Consider the following 18183-nt stretch of genomic DNA (forward strand, 5'->3'; position numbering starts at 1 on the left):
AAGCTTGGATTCCTATGCTGAAAAACAGACTTCCAAGGGGGAACGAACGGACGGGGACTAGGAACTGTCACAACTTCAGGGACTAGAGTGTGCTTATTTTTTTTTCCTGCGTATGTTTTCTAATAATTCAGTGACTCCTGTGTGAGGGAGTGAAGGGGAACAGATGGCTAACTGTGCGTGGAGTGTCAGGACCTGAACCGAACAGCTCAGGAGCCTACGTGCGGATGATTTTCTTTTCCTTCAAAGCCTGCCTCCTCTGTCTCTACTGGCTCCATGATGAACTTGGGACATTTGAAATGTCTTCAGTTCCCTCACACACCATAAACACAAAGTCCAAACACACTCCGTGCCACCGTGACCCCGTGCGAGAGCCAAGATCCCATACATTACATACAAATGTGCCACACATGTAATCACACACACATTCAACACACATTACCCCCATCACACACACACACACACACACACACACACACACACACACACACACACACACACACACACACACACACACACACACACACACACATCGGTACGTGCATGAGTAAGGCAATGCTGTCCTCAAATTAACTAAGCACATTTGTACAGCTGCCCTGGGTGGAGAAATGTCACAAACACCTGAACTGAGATGCCCTTAAATCCCAGGAGGCCGACAGCAGACTATGGCCGTTTACGTGGTCATCCTTTCATTTAATCAAAGACAGCCGCTGTCACCTGATTGAGGCGCTATAAATACTATAGAAACACGCACACATACGTATCCAGGCATATTTTGAGAACAGATGTGTTTTCAGCATGTCCAATATACACAAGCCAAGATGCGTATGCCACATCCGGATGCTGTACTGATGGACTTCAGGTTCAACATGCGCGTGCTTATAATCATGGGAGGCTCGGATTGGAAGGACTGCCGTACTTGTCACCCTAACTCCTTGGGAAGCTGAGACTGAGAGGATCACGGTTTGAAACCAGACTTGGACAGCAAAGTCTGCTGTCCACCTCCACGGAAAGAAGCTAGGCGCAGTAGCGCATGCATACCTCCCCATCAAGAATAAGAAGCCTCACTGCGCAGATCTCAGTCCAGTTCACATACCCAGGTGAAGAACAGGCCCAACTTCAAAATACACGGAGCAGCTAAGAGCTGGAAGTGCGGTCAGTGATCACCTACCTCACGCTAGTCCTGCCAAACACACAAAGAACAGAGATAGCCAAGCTGGATGTGGAGTTTTGCTTCAAGAACACCTCACCTTTCCAACTCCAAGTCCAAGCAGATTTTGACCAGTCCAGGAAAACAAATGGTATGCATTTAATCGGGGTCAGCAATACACAGAAATGTTTCAAACATAAAAAAATAATGATAAGTATTTTAGAAAGACCCATCCAAGACTAGTAATCGCTCTACGACACTGGAGATGAAATCGAGTCCTTCCCACCGGGAGGCGTAAAAGAGATGAGGTGGTCGTGGGCACTTTGAATTATTGATGTAATCAAAACACTAGCAGATAACACAACTAGCAGATACATTGTCTTTCTGGTACTGGGCTCAATGTGGATTCTTTTTTTTTTGCCATTATATAAAAGAGAGAAAGACAGTCCATTTCCAAACTGTTCCTTAATAGACCATTAAAAAAAAAGACCCTTCCCCCCAAATTAAAAGGACTGTGGTGTGATTTTCATCATCAAAGTTTAAGTGGTAGGCAGGGTTCAGACTCATATGTGAGGCTGGAAAGTCATCAGAAAGCTGAAGTGCCTATCTGACCTTGAGATTTTCTTTTGGTAGATTTTTTTTATTGCAGATATTTCTTTTTTCTTTCCTTTGGTGTATTCCCCGTCGTGTCTGTTTTTGATTTCTGTACACTTTGCCTTACATAGAAGTTTATCTGATTTGGGGAAGGGAAGGGGAACCACAGAAATGGTAGGACCAACCAATTCAACAGTGATACTCACCAGACACTGTGCTGGAAATGAACTCCACAACTTGGGGTGGGGGGGAGACATGAGTTGGAGTGGGGGGTAGATATGGAAAGGGTAACACCGTTCAAACAGAAATGCATTCATTACCTAACTGGTTTAGCTACCACCCCTCTGTACAGAAACCTTAGAAAAGAAATTTAAATTAAAAAAGGAAAAAAAGAAAGAGGAAGAAATGGTTTCATGCTCCACTCCCCACAGCTCCACCTTCAAAGACCCCGGTGATATTTCCCACCCCCTTATTCACCAAGCTGGACAGACAGGAGTTCTTGTGGCTCTCCTGTTCTACACTACCCCAAGCCCAACTCCCAGGCAGGGTGGGTTGTTAATTATAGCTCAAGAGTACTTAGGGCCTATTTGTGAAATTCCTAAGGTGTGTGTGTAGGGGGGGCCTGTAGATTGATGACCAACACCTCCCAGCCCTGCACCAAATCATTGAGGCACTTATTGGCTATAATCAATACCATATGAGCTATGTTAATTTTGCCCTGGAGAATTTTTTATTTGGGAAGAGGTGTGGTAGCACAGCTCCTGGGTGGATCTCCTCCATTAGGAGATGCATTTAGAGCAAGCTTTCTAGAACACTCCTCACCCTAGCACCACAAGAGCAAATGTATTCAGTACAGAAAGGGGGTAAATGGAAGTCTGCCTTGTTATTTTGTTGATACAATTTGCTGGGTTGTGTGTGTGTGTGTACATGCATGTGCGTGCACGTCAGTATTGGGGCTTGAACTCAGGGCCTGTGCACTGTCCCTTCTCTTTCTGTTTTTTTTTTGCCCAAGGCTAGCATTCTACCACTTGAGCCGCAGCTCCATGTCCAGCTTTTGGGGGGTTGGTTAATTAGGGATGAGAGTCTCACGGGGATTTTCTTCCAATCCTCAGATCTCAGCCTCCCAAGTAGCTAGAATTGCAGGTATGAGCCAAAACTGGACAGTGATTCCGTTCTCTGAAGAGTCACTGGGCGCATAACTGGGGAAGGGCTATGGGTCTCAGGTTATTACTGCAAAATCTGCCCACCGGTCAGACAAGAGACACCTCGCGCTCAGGTATCTGGCTCCCGTGCCTGAAGAGGTAATTTAGGGAAGCATTTCAATTCATCTTACAATGGAAACCATTATAATTTTCTCATTAACCAATTCCCCTGGCCCAGGCCATGGACCAAGGCTATGAGGAGACACTGAAGAACTTTTCCTTTCGACTATTTCTTTTGGAGAGGAAAGGGGCTCTGGCTCTCTGGTCAGTGGTCATCACTCATAACACGGGACAAGATGAGATCTGGATTTCAGAGAGCCAGAAACACCGGCGCTGGGGCTGTTCCCCATCGGCCCCTTACCTCATCCCAGGGTGAACTTGGGTCTGATCACAAGGTCTGACGGGACGCGAGCTGCCTGTTCTGTAAAACGATCAGCTGTTTTCTGAAGCCCTCTGTGGCTCGAGCAGCATATGGTTCGAGTTATGTAACGTGTATCCTTAAATGCCCTCTTCACAAAGTCTCACAGACTTGGGGCTACGGAGGAAGGCCACGTTGATCTGTGAAGGGATGCTCCCTCTGGGCATGCCTGCTCCCGTCCTCCCAGCTCTACACAGAACGGTTAAAATCCTAGCTGCACGGACTCCAGCCGCACCCCGTCCTGGAGGTGGGTCACCCTCCGACAATGGTTGGTGCAGGCGTCTTACAAAGTAGCCAGTTCTGAAATGCTTGGTGGGGGCGGGACTTCCTCCCACTCAACTGATTGAATCAGAAACTCTGTGGGTGGACCCCAAGAACCTGAGTGGGCACCAAGGCCTTGAGATGACTAATCATGACGGTCGTCTTCACCGGACTGAGAAATGCTTACTAGATTAGGCGAGCGACTTTGGGGATGCCTGTACTGGTGTCTATGAATTCAGCAGGATGTTTCAGACCAGATTGTGGGTACCAAGGTGGTGCCATTCAACCACTCCTGGGGGCCGCTCTACCGCTTGAACCATGTGGCCCTCAGAAAACTCAAAGTGCCTTTGGGGGTCTCATCCTTGCCCTCCAAACATTTCAGCTCTGACAGACAAGGCGAGTGGATTGAGACCCCCCCCCCCAACTCAGCAACCCTCGTCCCCTACTTCTGCCTCTCTGGACCCCTCAGAGTCTCCACCCTACTGCAGGAGATCCACACAAGTCAGCACGGTATGATGTGTTTTCATTAACTCCAGCCATGAGCGTGTGTGCATTTTTCTGTGCTCATGCACCGCATGTGTGGCTTCACACGTGTATGTGTGGATCCAAGCTTGGGTGTGCATCTAGGGGCCCGATGCATGTGTGTGCTTCCTTAAAATACACCCCGTGACCCCCCCCACACACACCAATCCTGTGGAGTGCCAGGAAAAATGGCCCCACGGAGTTTGGGATGAGAGAAAGAGACTTAGGGAACACAAGACCGTGTTGGAAAAATGCGTGGCACTTTTAGGGACACCAAATTTGTATGCGTCTCGCCCTTTCCCATATATTTAGAATTCTTCCCAAACAGATAGTTGGGAAGATATTTCACATTTTAAAGAAAATAAGTAAGATTTAAGTGTGGGAAACGAGCCGATTCTCTAAAAATCTTATTTTCTGCAAGTTAATCTTCTCTTAAAAGAGAGACAGAAAGAGATGTCTTGGTTCCAATAAGTTGGGGAGCCACTTCATTACATACCATATTCATAGATAATTCTATTCTTCTCCTTCATTGACACAATAAAGGCACAGAAGAATCCCGAAAAACAAACAAATCTGTTCAGCCATTCTAATCCCAATGTGCTCCACAGTCTGTTTCTTTGTGTGTGACAGGGTCACATTCTGTAGGTTCAGGCTGGCCTAGAATTCACAGTCTTCCTGCCTGCCTCAGCCTCCCAAGTACTAGGATTACAGGCATGTGTGCTACCATACATGGCTTCCATGCTTGCTTTTAAAAATATAGAACTTCTCCCCCCACCCGCCCGTGCGTGCGTGCGCACACCATCCAGTAATCTAGCTGAGAATTCTTGTTTCAGGAACAAAGCCTCGTTCATTCTTTGCTTCATTCATTCCTCTGTCTTTGAGAGTTTTCTATGTGCCAGGCACAGAGAAAATGAGACTCATAGGAAAAAGCAGATCACGATACACTTGTACTCATACCCAGGAGATAGCCCTGAATCAAGACAAGGTAAAAGAAAAAGAATGTGATGTAGCAGGATTGGATTACATGTTTTAACTTTCCCCCCTCCCCAACCTTAGCCCATAGTATAGGAGAGCAGAGGTAAAATATGAACCGTCGAATCAGAATTCAAATCAGAGAAGAGCAATAACTTTTCACAAGCAGGTGCCTGGAAAATTCTTGGGTCCAAATGAGAAATCCAAAAGAAATGACTCTGACTCCTCCATGTCTGTCCATCATTACCTTTGAGGGGTTGAAAGCGTCCCTCCCTCCTGACTTTCCATTCTTGCTAGAAGGGACTTCAGGGCTAACAGAGCGTGGAAGGAACTCACTGGCCAGCCCTCCGGCTTTCTGCAGAATGGACGCTCCCTGCCTGGTTCTGGAGCTCCCTGAAGTGCTAATGCCTCTCCAGTCCAGGAACCAGGAAGACTTCGGGTGCTTTAGGCTGCAGGTGACTGAACTTGCTGAGCAGAGGCCTAGGCAGGATGGACATGCATCCCGAGCTTGTTTAGATGTGCACTGGGAGACGGCCGTGCTGCGTCAGGGGTTCCCAGAGACAACGTGCCGCAGAGCCCAACAGAAACTCGAGGCTGTGGACACAGGAGCTAGCCAAGTTTCTCCAGGTCACACAGATGAAGGAGGAGGAGCCGGCAAAAGGGGAGAGATTGCCTTCTCGGGGATAACACAATTCTGCCACATGTAGGAACTGCGCCGTGGGTCTGAGCCTACCCTTTATAGTCAGTGACACCCCCTCGGTCTCCCGATCTGCTGTCCCCTGGGCACGGCCCAGCCTGGGCGCCTGAGTCTCGTGGTGACCACACTGTTTGCATCCCAACACACGGTCTGTTGTACGGAAAGTAGACGCCGACTTCTCAGAGAACTCGCCTCTTCCCTCCTCCCCCCCCCCCACCCCAAGAGATTTATAATTAAGCCCACGGAAAAAAATTAAGAAATTAATATAAAATGTGCCATGTTGCCAATGTTTTTATTATACTTTAATTTACTAGAAACATTTTCCCCACCAACCCTGGGGAGTAAGTGCAGTGCAGAATTGCTTACATCGCTCTTAAGAGCCGAAGTAAGCGTTTCCTTTCCATCTTCTATTAATCCTATTTTTAAAAAAAAAGAAAGAAAGAAAGCCTGTACATCTACACACCCAAAGCAGAAAGAAAAAAAAAGATAATTGTATCATGCTGGATATTTTTCTCCTGATTTTTTTCCCCCTGGGATTCCCCTTGGAGAATTCCACACTTTCCTCGTTATTTATTTACAGGTAAAGAAGTGACATACGAAATTCACTGGCCAAGCTCAGCATCATTCTAACTAAGTTTCCGATGGTTCCAAGGAATGCTGCGATCTCTGGCAGGGTAAGGCCCGTGACCACCGGGAAAGGGGACCGCTGGGAGGGGGAATGTCAACATCTTGGATGCTCGCTGTGAGGAAGGGGCTAACAGGATGGATGAGGACTGGCCGAAGCCCGGCTCACGTCCAGCACTGCCACGGCCCTGCTGCGGGACACCACGGGACTTACCAACATTCTCTGAGCCTCGGTTTGAATTTGGGAATATTTGGGATATACATTGGGGAGGGGGGGATTCTCGGGGACTGTAAAATCCAGATGTGTCCCGGCAACTCCTGGGCAGCTCTTACTTGATGTTGGAGCCACAGGTCCCCATGGCTGTGAACCAGCTGCTACGGACAGACCTGCGAGGATCACCACCACCACCACGATGTGATGATGGTGCTGTGGCACCGAGAGGCCAACACCCGTATATGACATGATGTCATTATGGCGCCATGACCACGCTTGTGACCACAGCACGGACATCTCAACGCCATTAATTAAAGGAAGAGGAGCTGCGTCCATCAGGAATCTGCATCCAAGCCCCAGAGGCTCCTCAGCCAGCTCCCAGTCACATCTCTCTGACCAGAGTTCATCACGTGGCCAATCAGATGTCCGCACAAGCACGCGGGCTAGGGTGAATGCATTGGGTGCTTTTGGTAAGAATGAGGAAGTGGTAAAAATCCCTACTCAGATCATTTTGTTAACGTGCTGGCAAATGTCCGCCCACCCCCATGAGGAGCACCCAGAGGCTCTGGTGTTTCTTACACACGTAAGACTGTCTTGGAGGTGTCTTCTGTTCTGTTCAGTTGAGAGGTATTTCTGCAACCTGAGGGAAAGCTGCGGGACCCCTAAACTGAGAATCACCAGTCCCGCCTTGCAGTGACGTGGTCCTCTACCATCTCCTCTTCTACAAAAGCATTGCTGCGTTCGGGTGAAGGTATTGGTTTTAATTAGTCCCAACACACAGCCCCACTCAATCAGTAGAAAGGTACAGAGGTGGGGTACAGGGGATCTGTAAATCACTTAATTTCCTTCCTCTTTTGAGATCTTTGCTTCCACTTTAATTCCATGGTCCTATTGGGTGTGGGTGTTGCTCAGAATCAACGAATGAATGCCCTGATAATTGCACTAACAGTTTTACCTTGACCTGCATGCTGTTAGATTCTCAGTGTTTAATCATACGGAGAGCAAAGTCCTGTAATGTGTTCTACCATTTCTACTCGTGTTTGTTTGTTTGTTTTAACCATTTGTCAGAGTTTAAAGAAGGGACAGCTGACACTTGGAGATGAAAATAACCTTTCCTCCTTCCAAAGCCTACTACTACCTACTACTACCTACTACTACTCTGGCCTAAAACGCAGATGATAACAGACCCCACCTGTCATGAGAACGCACATCCAGGGCTCCTAACTGCTCTTGGCAGATGGGAACGAGTCACGAAGTGAGCCCTCACCATCGCGCTCACAGCTCACGTCAAGACCCAGCTGGAGACAGAGCACCCGAGAAAACGAACCCTGGTCTCTGGCACAAAGCGCCACAGAGGAGATGCGCACACCATGGAGGAGAGTCCATAAAGCACCCGGCCAATGCTATCCGAGGCTGGAAGCTTGTTTTCAGAAAGCACCCGGCATAGCCAAGCCTGGCTAATTAGCTGCTCTGCCTTATGCCTTGGGGCCCAGGGCCCCGCGCCCCGGCTGCTGTGCTCAGAGGCTGGAGTTACAAAGTCAGCTCTAATTGACACTCTGGTGGAGGAGGAAGGGGAAGAGAAGGTGGGGCGTGGAGAAGCAGAGAAACAAAAGCAGGAAGACCTGAGGTGGGGTGGGGGGGAGGCCTCTTACAGACAGACACCCTCAGCCACATGAGTGGAGAAGAAAGTTGGCTTCTGTTCCTTTCCTTTTCAGAGGCAAGATTGTGTGTCTTCCAGAAGTCTGGAGAGGGCAGCCCTCTCCGGAGAGGCCCTTGGGCTCACTGTCCCTCTTCCTACCAGATTGGAAAACAGGTTTTGCAGGTCCTGCAAGCCAGCCTCTCTGGTACAAAAGAGGATTTGCTGTTTTCCTTTCTTATAATGTTCTTCCTTCAAAGATGAGGCCTTTATTTGACATTTTTCCCTCCTAATTTCGATTCATTTCCAATGAGCTCTCTCCCCCCGCCCCTACCAGCATCCAGGGAACGTCTGCCATGTGCCCGGCACTGTACATACTGCATCCAGTTAGGGACCACAGACACCTATCAAAACTACTATTCTCAGATGTATGGGAAGACACCTGTTTCCAGGGACTGGCATCTGAAAAGAACACTTAGCGTCCTCTATGTCTGGGAAGTTCTAGAAGATCTGGTGAGGGGCAGGATGGAAGAGAAGCTAGAGTGGACTCTGGAGCCGACAATCCCCAGGTTCAATTTCCCTGCTCTCAGTAGAGCGGGGCCAGCTTCTAACTCCCTGTGCCTTTGTTTCCCCATCTGCCAAGGACTAACCACACTTGTCTCAGGATGCTTGGAGACGATGCCTGTAAAATCCCTAGAGATGTCCCCCTGCAGTCAGCGCTAATTTGTATGATTATTTGGGTTATTGCTGTCATCATTCCAGACACTCATGAACGCACAGGGCAAGGGGTGTAGGCTCACCCCCAGTCCGTGAGCAGGGGAGTAGAGCGATCTATCCTCTTGTTCATACACCAGCGGAGGAGGTACACACGTGGACTCCATTTTGGAGAAGGCCCCCAGCCCTGTCACCTATGGGACACCCCCAGCCCAGGATGTCCCCTGGCGGATCGGTACCAAAGTGGAGTCTGCACGCTCTCTCGGTTAACTTAGACACAGTTGGCCAACTTGGCTACCGGAGGTTCCAAATTCACCATGTGACTAGACCGGAAGAGGGTGGATGTCCACAGAGACGGCGGTCACGGTGTGCAAGCAGGTGAATCCATCAGCTCAATCCACCATCCCACACAGGCTCCCCCAAGAAATTCCCCAGATCTGGGGTGGGGGGAAGGAATGGCTGACCCCCCTGGTCAGAAGGAGATGCGATTAGAGAGAGGAGTGAGCAGGCTATTTTCTGAGGTCAGGGTATGCTGATCACAAGCAGCCTGCTACAAAGTTGTTCCCCCAAACCTTCAAGAATTGAGCTTGAGGACATCTTGATGCTTTTAACAAAAGAATCAATCGATAGCAAAAGCCAAAGAGATTCAAATAACAGAATTTGAATTCAGGGAGGTGCTGGTGGCTCACGCCTGTCATCCTAGCTACTCAGGTGGCTGAGATCTGAGGATTGTGGTTTGAAGCCAGCCCAGCCAGAAAAGTCCATGAGACTCTTATCGCCAATAAACTGCTTAGAAAAAGCCAGAAGTGGCACTGTGACTTGAGTGGCAGAGCGTTAGCCTTGAGCACAGAGGCTCAGGGACAGGGGCTAGGCCCCAAGTTCAAGCCCCAGGACTAAAAAGAGAAAAGAAAAACCAAAAAGAATTTGAATACAGACACACTGCCTTGGAGCAGCCCACCAGCAGTCTTCTAGCCCAGCCACATCAGAGCCTGAATTTCTTTATAAGTTTGAGACTCTGTGTCTTACAGAGATTTGCAATTCATCTTGCTTATTCACTTTAAATTGGAATCCTGTGCATTGCAGAGAACAGAGAGAGAGACAGAGACAGAGGTAGACAGAGACACACAGAGAGAGACTCTATCTCAGAAATAACCAAAGCACAAATGGCTAAAAGTCTGATTCAAGTGGGTAGAGCACCTGCCTAGAAAGTATGAAGCCCTGTATGTTGTTTGTTCTGTTAGTTTTATTTAAGTTTTAAATAAATCTTTGACAACTGTCAAAAACAATACCAAGCCCTCACTATTTACAATATCTAATCATCTCACTATCCCCTCGGGAAGGAAAGAATAAACAGATTCTCCAAATAGAAATAAAGAAACAAACAAACGAACAAAATACCAACATGGGGCTTTCTGGCTAGCAATAGTAGCTCAGCACAACACACACACACACACACACACACACACACACACACACACACACACACACACACACACACACACACACACACACACACACACACACACACACACACACACACACACACACACACACACACACACACACACACACACACACACACACACACACACACGATCTCTAACCTCACTGAGAAAATAGACATTCAAACAAAAATTCCCCCATCTCCTCATCCTCCGCTCTCCTACCTCCCAGCCACGACGCACCGGCGCCACACCTAGCCGCTGAGGCTGCCCTAACGCTCCTGTAATCTCAGGAGATGTATTCATTTTTTTTCTTCTAAGTTTCTTCTCTTTGTCCTGTGTCATCCATATTCAACATCTTCTGGAATATTCCAGGCAGGGTAAACTCATGTGGACATATATTTGTCAATCCAGGTTAATCGCAGTGGCTGTTCTCTTTGGTGCTTAAATGTCCCCCCAAAACTTATCCAATGAAAGCTGCACCCCTAGCCCATGGCATTATAGGGGAGACAACCGAACTCCTGGAGGTGGAGCCAGGCTGGGGAAAGGGGGCTCCTGGAGGTGTCTGTTCCACCTCTTCTGTCTCTTCCCTTCCTTCCTTCCTTCCTTCCTTCCTTCCTTCCTTCCTTCCTTCCTTCCTTCCTTCCTTCCCTTCCCTTCCTTCCCTCCTCCTCTAATTCCTCCCCTTCTTCTTCTTCTTCCCTTCACTCCTCCTCACTCCTTCCTCCCCCCCTTGCCCCCTCTCCCTCCCCCACTGGCTGCATCCTCTCCCCTCCTTGGCTTCCAGGAGATGAGCAGCTGTGTTCCACCCCGTGCTCCTACAACAACATTCCCCCTCAGCCCAGGCCCAGAAGCACTGGGGCCAAGCAACCCAGGACCAGAATCTCTACAGCTCTGAGCCAGGGCACCCCAACACTTCCTCTCTGGAGTTGTTCCTCATGGGTATTTTTGTCACAGCAACAGAAAGCTGGCGACTCCACATGCTTTTCGCCACACCGAGGAGACGTAACCCCAGGGTCTACTGAAAGATAAGAGAGATAATCAAGAGTGGAGCTGACGTGCATCGCACTAGTGTCTAGCCTAAAAAGGAGGAGAATTTCGGCACGTGGCACCACCCAGAGGGCCCTGCGAAGTTTAATAATCCGATCGCTTACAATGGCCCCGCTGACACGAGACATCTACATTGACAAAAACTACAGAGGCAGAAAGCAGGATGGCCGGTGGTTACCAGACACTGAATAAAAAGACAGAGAACAGCGTCAGTGACTCAACGAGAGTTTCGGATTGAGGCAAGATTAAAAAAGGAAAAGACGTTCTGGAGATCTTATTTTACAGCCCTGTGCATCTACTTAATATTTGAAAAGAAAAATTCAGAAGGCGAATTTCATCCTTTTTTTTTTTTCCACCCAAATAAAAATGTCAGGCTGTCTCCTTTCTTAAATAAAGCAACAGCTCAGGGCCCCCTGCTGGCCTCTGGCTGGTCTCTGGGAGCTCACTTCCTGAGCACCCACGAATCCTGCCTTTGCAGATGGGAGCTCATCATGAAATGAGCTTATTCAGTGAATCTCTGACACAGCGCCAAGAGCCCTGAGCGGCCTCCAGCTACCAGAAGACCTATGGATCTTGATACAAAGGAATCTGGATGAACCCCTCCTAGAGTTAGTGAAGGTCTCAGCTTGTAGGCAATGGGTGAGGAGGGGGGGGCAGCGGGAGATGGGGCTGGCCATTACAAGGAAGAATTCTATGTGCCTGAGATTGCCAGGCAGGTCCTGATGGGTGTTTGCCAAGTTCTCTAGGATGGGTGAGCTATGTAAATGCAAACTGCTACTGACAGCCTAGAAGGATCCATCATCTGAACCCTCAATCACTCTGAGAGGTTTTTTTTTTCTCTTTCCCCTGCCAGATTTCCTTTCTCTCCATCTGCAAGGTTCTCGAAGCAAAGGCAGCTGAGGAAGTTTAGCCAGAGGCAGAGAGGAGCTGTGGGTCCTCACTGGGGACTGGGCAGCAGGCATGCCTTCCGAGACAGGAACAAGACGAGAGACACAAAACCGAAATTCCCTTAGAAGAAGACGAAGGGAGGTGGGTGGGGGGTGGGGAAGCAGGAGCCAAGAGAAGAGAAGGGACAAGCTGGAATGTGTTCATCAACTCCACACTGCTGCAAAATTTCACCAGGCTCCTTTTTCGAAGCTCAGGTTCTCAGAGTGACAGCTGCCTGGGGGTAGGGTGGGGTGGTGGGTCCAGAGTGGAGCCTCCTTGCAGGGTCAACCCCAATGCCCCCACCCCAACGCTGCCAGCCCTCCCCCCGCCATAGCTCCTCACAAGCACAGAGGCTGCACCTTGACTGCCACCAGCAGAGCTGCCCACCCATCCCCCACAACATCTTCCTCCTCCAGCACCTGGGGCCGCTGAACCACTGGTGAGAGAAACGAGAGTAGTGATGGAGGGGAAGGCAAGAAACAGGGTCTGACTGTTTCTCAACCCTCTCTCCTGAGGTGCTGCTGCTGCTTAGGGCCTGATCTCTACCCTTCCTTCCCCAGGGATGCTCTGGTCTGCTCCACCATGATGGCCCAACAGTCAACTGGGAAAGGCCGTTGTGCCCCACACCTCAGTTCTGGCTTTGGATGACAGCAACAGAATTCTGAGCAAAGAATTCCCAGTTTCCACAGCAAACTGTGGTGAGAGTGGTGGGGTTGTGGGGTGGGGGGAGAGGCGGGCAGACAAACAGAGAAGCAATGGAATGCAGCGGTGGAAAGCCACAAGAGGAAAAGCCACGCCAAGGTGACTCAGCACATGGAGATGTTTTCTGTGTTCTTTCCTAAATACCTCCCTCTCGGCTCTCCTCTCCCTACACCCCCGGCTCAAAGCTCCTTTCTCCAAGGTCTAGCTGCTGACTGGGACTTCCCAAGGACTCTTGGGCTCTTCCTCTTTCCTTGCTGGTAAAATGAGGCTACCTGACTCTCAATGCTGATAGATGCTAGGTAGAGAGATGATTAAGAGAAGATAAATGACAAGATAGATGGATAGACAGACAGATGGAAGACAGATGTAGAGATAGATAGATAGATAGATAGATACATGGATGGATAGATAGATGATAGAAGAATTCAGATAGGTTATGATGGATTATATAGATGATATATGGCTAGTTAATAAATATCAAGGCACAAAAGTAAGAAGGCCCAGGTTCCAAAAGCACACAGAGACCGAGAGGGAAAAGTACATCCCTGTAGGTGGGGCTTGCTCTTGACTCTGAATGCGTCCCTGGCACACAGTAGAACACCTGAGACTCCATTCACACAAGGACAGCTATCAGCTGGAGTGAAAAACCACACATCTCTCAGAGAGACCAAAAAGCAGAGAGAGAAAGCTTGCTTAGACCTGAACTTCTGAACGCAGCTTCCCAGAACTGCCCTTCCCCCGAGGTCAGAAAGGAGAGGGACTTTTAAAATAACCACCTCAAACCCAGCGAAGGAAGGTGAGACTTTGCAAGGCACGGTATGCTGAAAAGGTAGATTTTAATTTCTGAAAAGACAAAAAAGCCAAGGGAAAAAGAAAACGCCTATCTCCCTGCACTTAGAGAACTAGGATATTACTTTGATGGCGGAGTTTTATTCTGGAAAAAAAAATGACTGTCAATTATGATTAATATTCTCCTTATAATTAATTCAAAATCTTATTAAAATCAAACTTTTATAACTTTCCATATAACGGCTGCCTATGTCAGGGTGGGAGATGTGCCTTGCCATTAATTTTACCTGTATCATTTCTCAAAAAAAAAAAAAAGCAATAAAAAAAAAGATCCCTCCTTGAAAATCATCAGGGCTGGCCACCTCATCTGCATAATGATACAATTTCCAATTCACGCCTCATTTTCATTAATGTTTCTGGCTATAAATTTTTAAGCATATGATAAAAAATTTCTGAAGCGGCATAAAACTAACATGACGAGGGAGTTCATTAGCATGTGACCCTAATCAGAAATTCCATATTAACTTCCCATTTCCACTTGTGCATAGCTAATAACGACAGAGCTCTACCCTGAGTGGGCACTGGAAATGCTAGGTGGAGCCATTCCTGTTGGAATGTTTCACTCTTCGGCTTTATTTCCCAAACAATCCGCGTGTTTCCCTCCACTGCAGAATAAGTCAACGGACAATTGTATCGCAGGATGCCTTTTGGTGTCACAAATTATCCGGGGAGAATGGGTGAAAAGGTCTTTATCCAAAGCTTTATTAATGATGCCAGATCATAAAAGGGAGAGAAATATGCTGACTCCGTCTCTTTTCTAATGTTGGGGTGATAAAAATGCTACTTCAGGATTCAGAAGGTTAAGTTCTAATGTGTATTTTGAATAGAGTGTGTTAGAATAATTGCCTCATAAAGCAAAGTGTTGCCCAGCCTGCTAATGGCTGAAGAGTGCAGCCCTCAGCAAAGACAGCCAAGCTCACTGGAAAAAATGCTGTGCCTCGACTTTTCTAGCTCTCACATATGAAGTTAACTTTCCCCTCCTCTTGCTTTTTCAAAAAAAGAAAAGAGAGAAAGAAAAATGAAAGAAAAATAGCCATACAATCCCCATCAACCACTTTGGATATCCACATGTCCAGCTAGTCTGTAGAGAGGATCCCATATTGAACGATATCACCTTGATTTTTCCCCTTTCCCACACTGGACCTGGCCTGACAGCCATCTAACCCAGAGACTAAACCGGAAGCGATTGTCACGTGACCTCTGAGCTAAAGCCGCAGATGCCCTGCACCTTTCCTTACAGCCTTTTGGAACAGGGATGCTGGGGAAAAGTCAGGCAGCATATCTCAGGGCTGTGGCCACCTTGTGATTGCCATATTGTAAGGAAGCCTAAGCTGTTACATGGATTGATGGTGTGAAAAGACACAGGCCCCAGTCCCTGCTGAGTTGTTCCGATTAACCACACCCAGGTGCCAGGCAGATGAGGACAGAAGCCACCCCACCGCCAGCTCGGCTCTTTGAGGATGCCCATCCCACCACGTGACACGGTCTTGTCACTAACCAAGGAACAAATGGAGCCCACCTGTCTCTCTTGAGGTTAGTCACCATGCTGAAGCCGCCCAGCACCAAAGGACTTCAGGAAAACATGAATGGCAATGATAAAGGGGAGGCTCACACAGCAGGAACTCCCCACAGACCCTCCTTCTCCATCCCCTCTCCATCCTGTCTCTGATTTATCAGTGGGACAACCCCTACCTCTGTCTCTTCTGATTTGCAGAACAATGAGAGGATAACTAGCTTAATAAAAAAAATTTGTAAAGATCTCTTTGTTCTCATTAGAATAAGGGCGGGGAAGGCTATTGTTTTCCTTCTTCTTATTATTACTGTTAGAAGAGTAAAAGAACACACTAGCCTATATAAAACCCACATGACCCTGAGATGCTCAAGAGGAGGAGAGACTACCCTTGATTTAATTCTAGGACAGTCCCATTTTCTGGACTTAAAAAGAGTAGGATGTCGAACCATATTTTCTTAAAATCCATCAGTTAGTCCAGAAGTGATGGTGTTCGTGTGGTTTTGGGGGGAGGGTATGAAAGGTGAAGGTGGAGGAAGAAGAATTTACTGAGGACACATTAACGGCTGCCATCCTCCCACACCAGCTCTGTGTTGCACTGAATCTTATAACAGGGTTGTAAGGTTATAACATCCATTCTGCTTTCTGGGAGGATTCAACGGTGCGAAGGAAGGCTCAAGGTTATAAGGTTGTAATCAAATGAAAGAAAATTTGATCCCTCCCCCATGCCTCCAAATCTGTCCCCCTTCCCTCCACCCCCCAACCAGCTCAAGTCATGTCTCAAGAATCCTTGAGGATTCTGCTCTTTGAGTTAGCCTGTAGCTAAGGGCAGACTTGGAAATCTGAATTCTTGTATTGCATTGCAATTTTATTTTCTCTTCTGAACTTGTAACAAAGGGGTGACAATGTAATGTACCCATCGAAGTGTCCAGTGTCTCTTGATCATAATCACCACCTCTTCCACTGCGCTCCCTCATCCTGCCTGTTCCTTCCCCCACCTCAAGACTCATTTCCCACTCCCCTTTATCACTTGTGGACCCTGAGTATTCTGAAAGCATCCACCCCCCACCCCGCATTTCCCTCTCCCCTTCCCATCCTCCCCCTTCCCCTTACTATCCTGTTTCAGCTTTCGTTATTCATGTTGCTAAACTGTTCATTGTCCAGAAGGTTCACTCCCTGGAGATTTACTGCTGTCCATACTGTAGCTTAGTCAACTAAGTCTTGTGGGTAAGCACAGGCATTGGTGTGTGACTGTAGGGCAGGAGGTTGTATTTTGGGGGTCTAAGACCCACAGAGGAAAGAACACACGTGTCCTTCATCTTTCTGAATCTGAATGCGCTCCACTCAGCATGGTATTTCCCAAAAGGACTCTACTCTCTGCACACCCCACAAAGTGTCCCAGTTCATGTCAGAGAATCACCCTAAACATCTCATTCCTTCAGCCATGGCAATTCCCCACCCAAAATGAAGGAAGATGTGGACCATTCCTAAAAGTCCCAGTGGTTGAAATCTAGGATTGTAATGACCATGGCATGCATGCTTCTAATGTATCATAGCTCCGAGGTCACATTTTTTTTTATTGAAAAGATAAACGTTTCGACACAATTTACATGTTTAAACCAAGCTCTGTTCCTGCTTGACAATTTATACTCACGCCATTTAAAAAAAGAATGCCAATCATTCAATGCAGAAAGTGACATATCTAAGCACTTGGGAAGTGCTAATGGATGAGAGCGGGTTACTGCGAGGATAAATCAACTTCTCAGACCCAAACATGCCATAAATAAGCGAATCTCTATGTCAAAATTGGCAAGATGACCACCACCACCGCGCTGATTTATGACACGGCACCTCCATAATGAACGCACGGCTGATCTGCCGCCTTCTCTTTACATAAGCAGGTGGGTAACTCTCTGACATCAAAATAAATCACAGTTACTACTAGACCCAAACTACAATGTGGGAGGAGTCTGGGACACTGACTGACGGTGTGTGTGTATGGGGGGGGTCTGTTGTGTTTTGATTTGTGCACGCACGGCTCAGTATTTCATCTTGACTTCTAAGGTAAACCCATTGGATTGGTGAAAATGTGAAAAACACTTTGTATAGATAATAGGTTACTCTTTAGTCATGAGGTTTGGGGGTAGGGTAGGGAGGATGTGTGTGATTAAGAATGACAGTACTGTCTATCTCTCTGTCTCTCTCTTTCCTTTCTCTGTCTCTGTCTGTCTGTCTGTCTGTCTGTCTGTCTGTCTCTCTCTCTCTCTCTCTCTCTCTCTCTGTACTTGGAATCAAACCTAGGGTTTTGTGCTTGCTTGCCAAGCATTTCACCACTCTCGCCATGCCCCAAGTCCATTCACTTTTAGCTTGCTTTTGAGAGAAGCTCTTGTGCATTTGGCCGGGGTTGGCCTTGAACCACAGTCCTCTTACCTTCTTGCAGCACAGGTAGCTGGGATTACAGATATGTGCCACCGTAAATCTATGCATTTGACCTGAAACTCTATGTCTTTGAACTGACCTGAAATTCTATATATTCTAGGTATTTGACCTAAAATCAGGTTCAATTTGAGGAAATAATCTTATGAGCGACCAGGATCTGAAGGTGCTTACACACATATTAAAATATTCATATTCAGTGTAGCAGAATGTGAGTGTGTCTGCTCTGTTTCCAGTCAGAAGAGGAGGGGGTGAGATGCCCAGGC

At 47.7% G+C, this 18183-nt stretch overlaps 1 protein-coding gene across 7 annotated transcripts in view; it reads right to left on the bottom strand.

Annotated features, from left to right (window-relative positions):
- Positions 1-18183, bottom strand: part of Rbfox1 (RNA binding fox-1 homolog 1) — a 1026253-nt gene that overhangs the window by 502821 nt on the left and 505249 nt on the right. The window lies entirely within an intron of this gene.

This window comes from Dipodomys merriami, unplaced genomic scaffold, assembly GCF_024711535.1.
Source record: "Dipodomys merriami isolate MVZ:Mamm:240054 unplaced genomic scaffold, mDipMer1.0.p SCAF_60, whole genome shotgun sequence".
Classification (NCBI taxonomy): Eukaryota; Metazoa; Chordata; class Mammalia; order Rodentia; family Heteromyidae; genus Dipodomys; species Dipodomys merriami.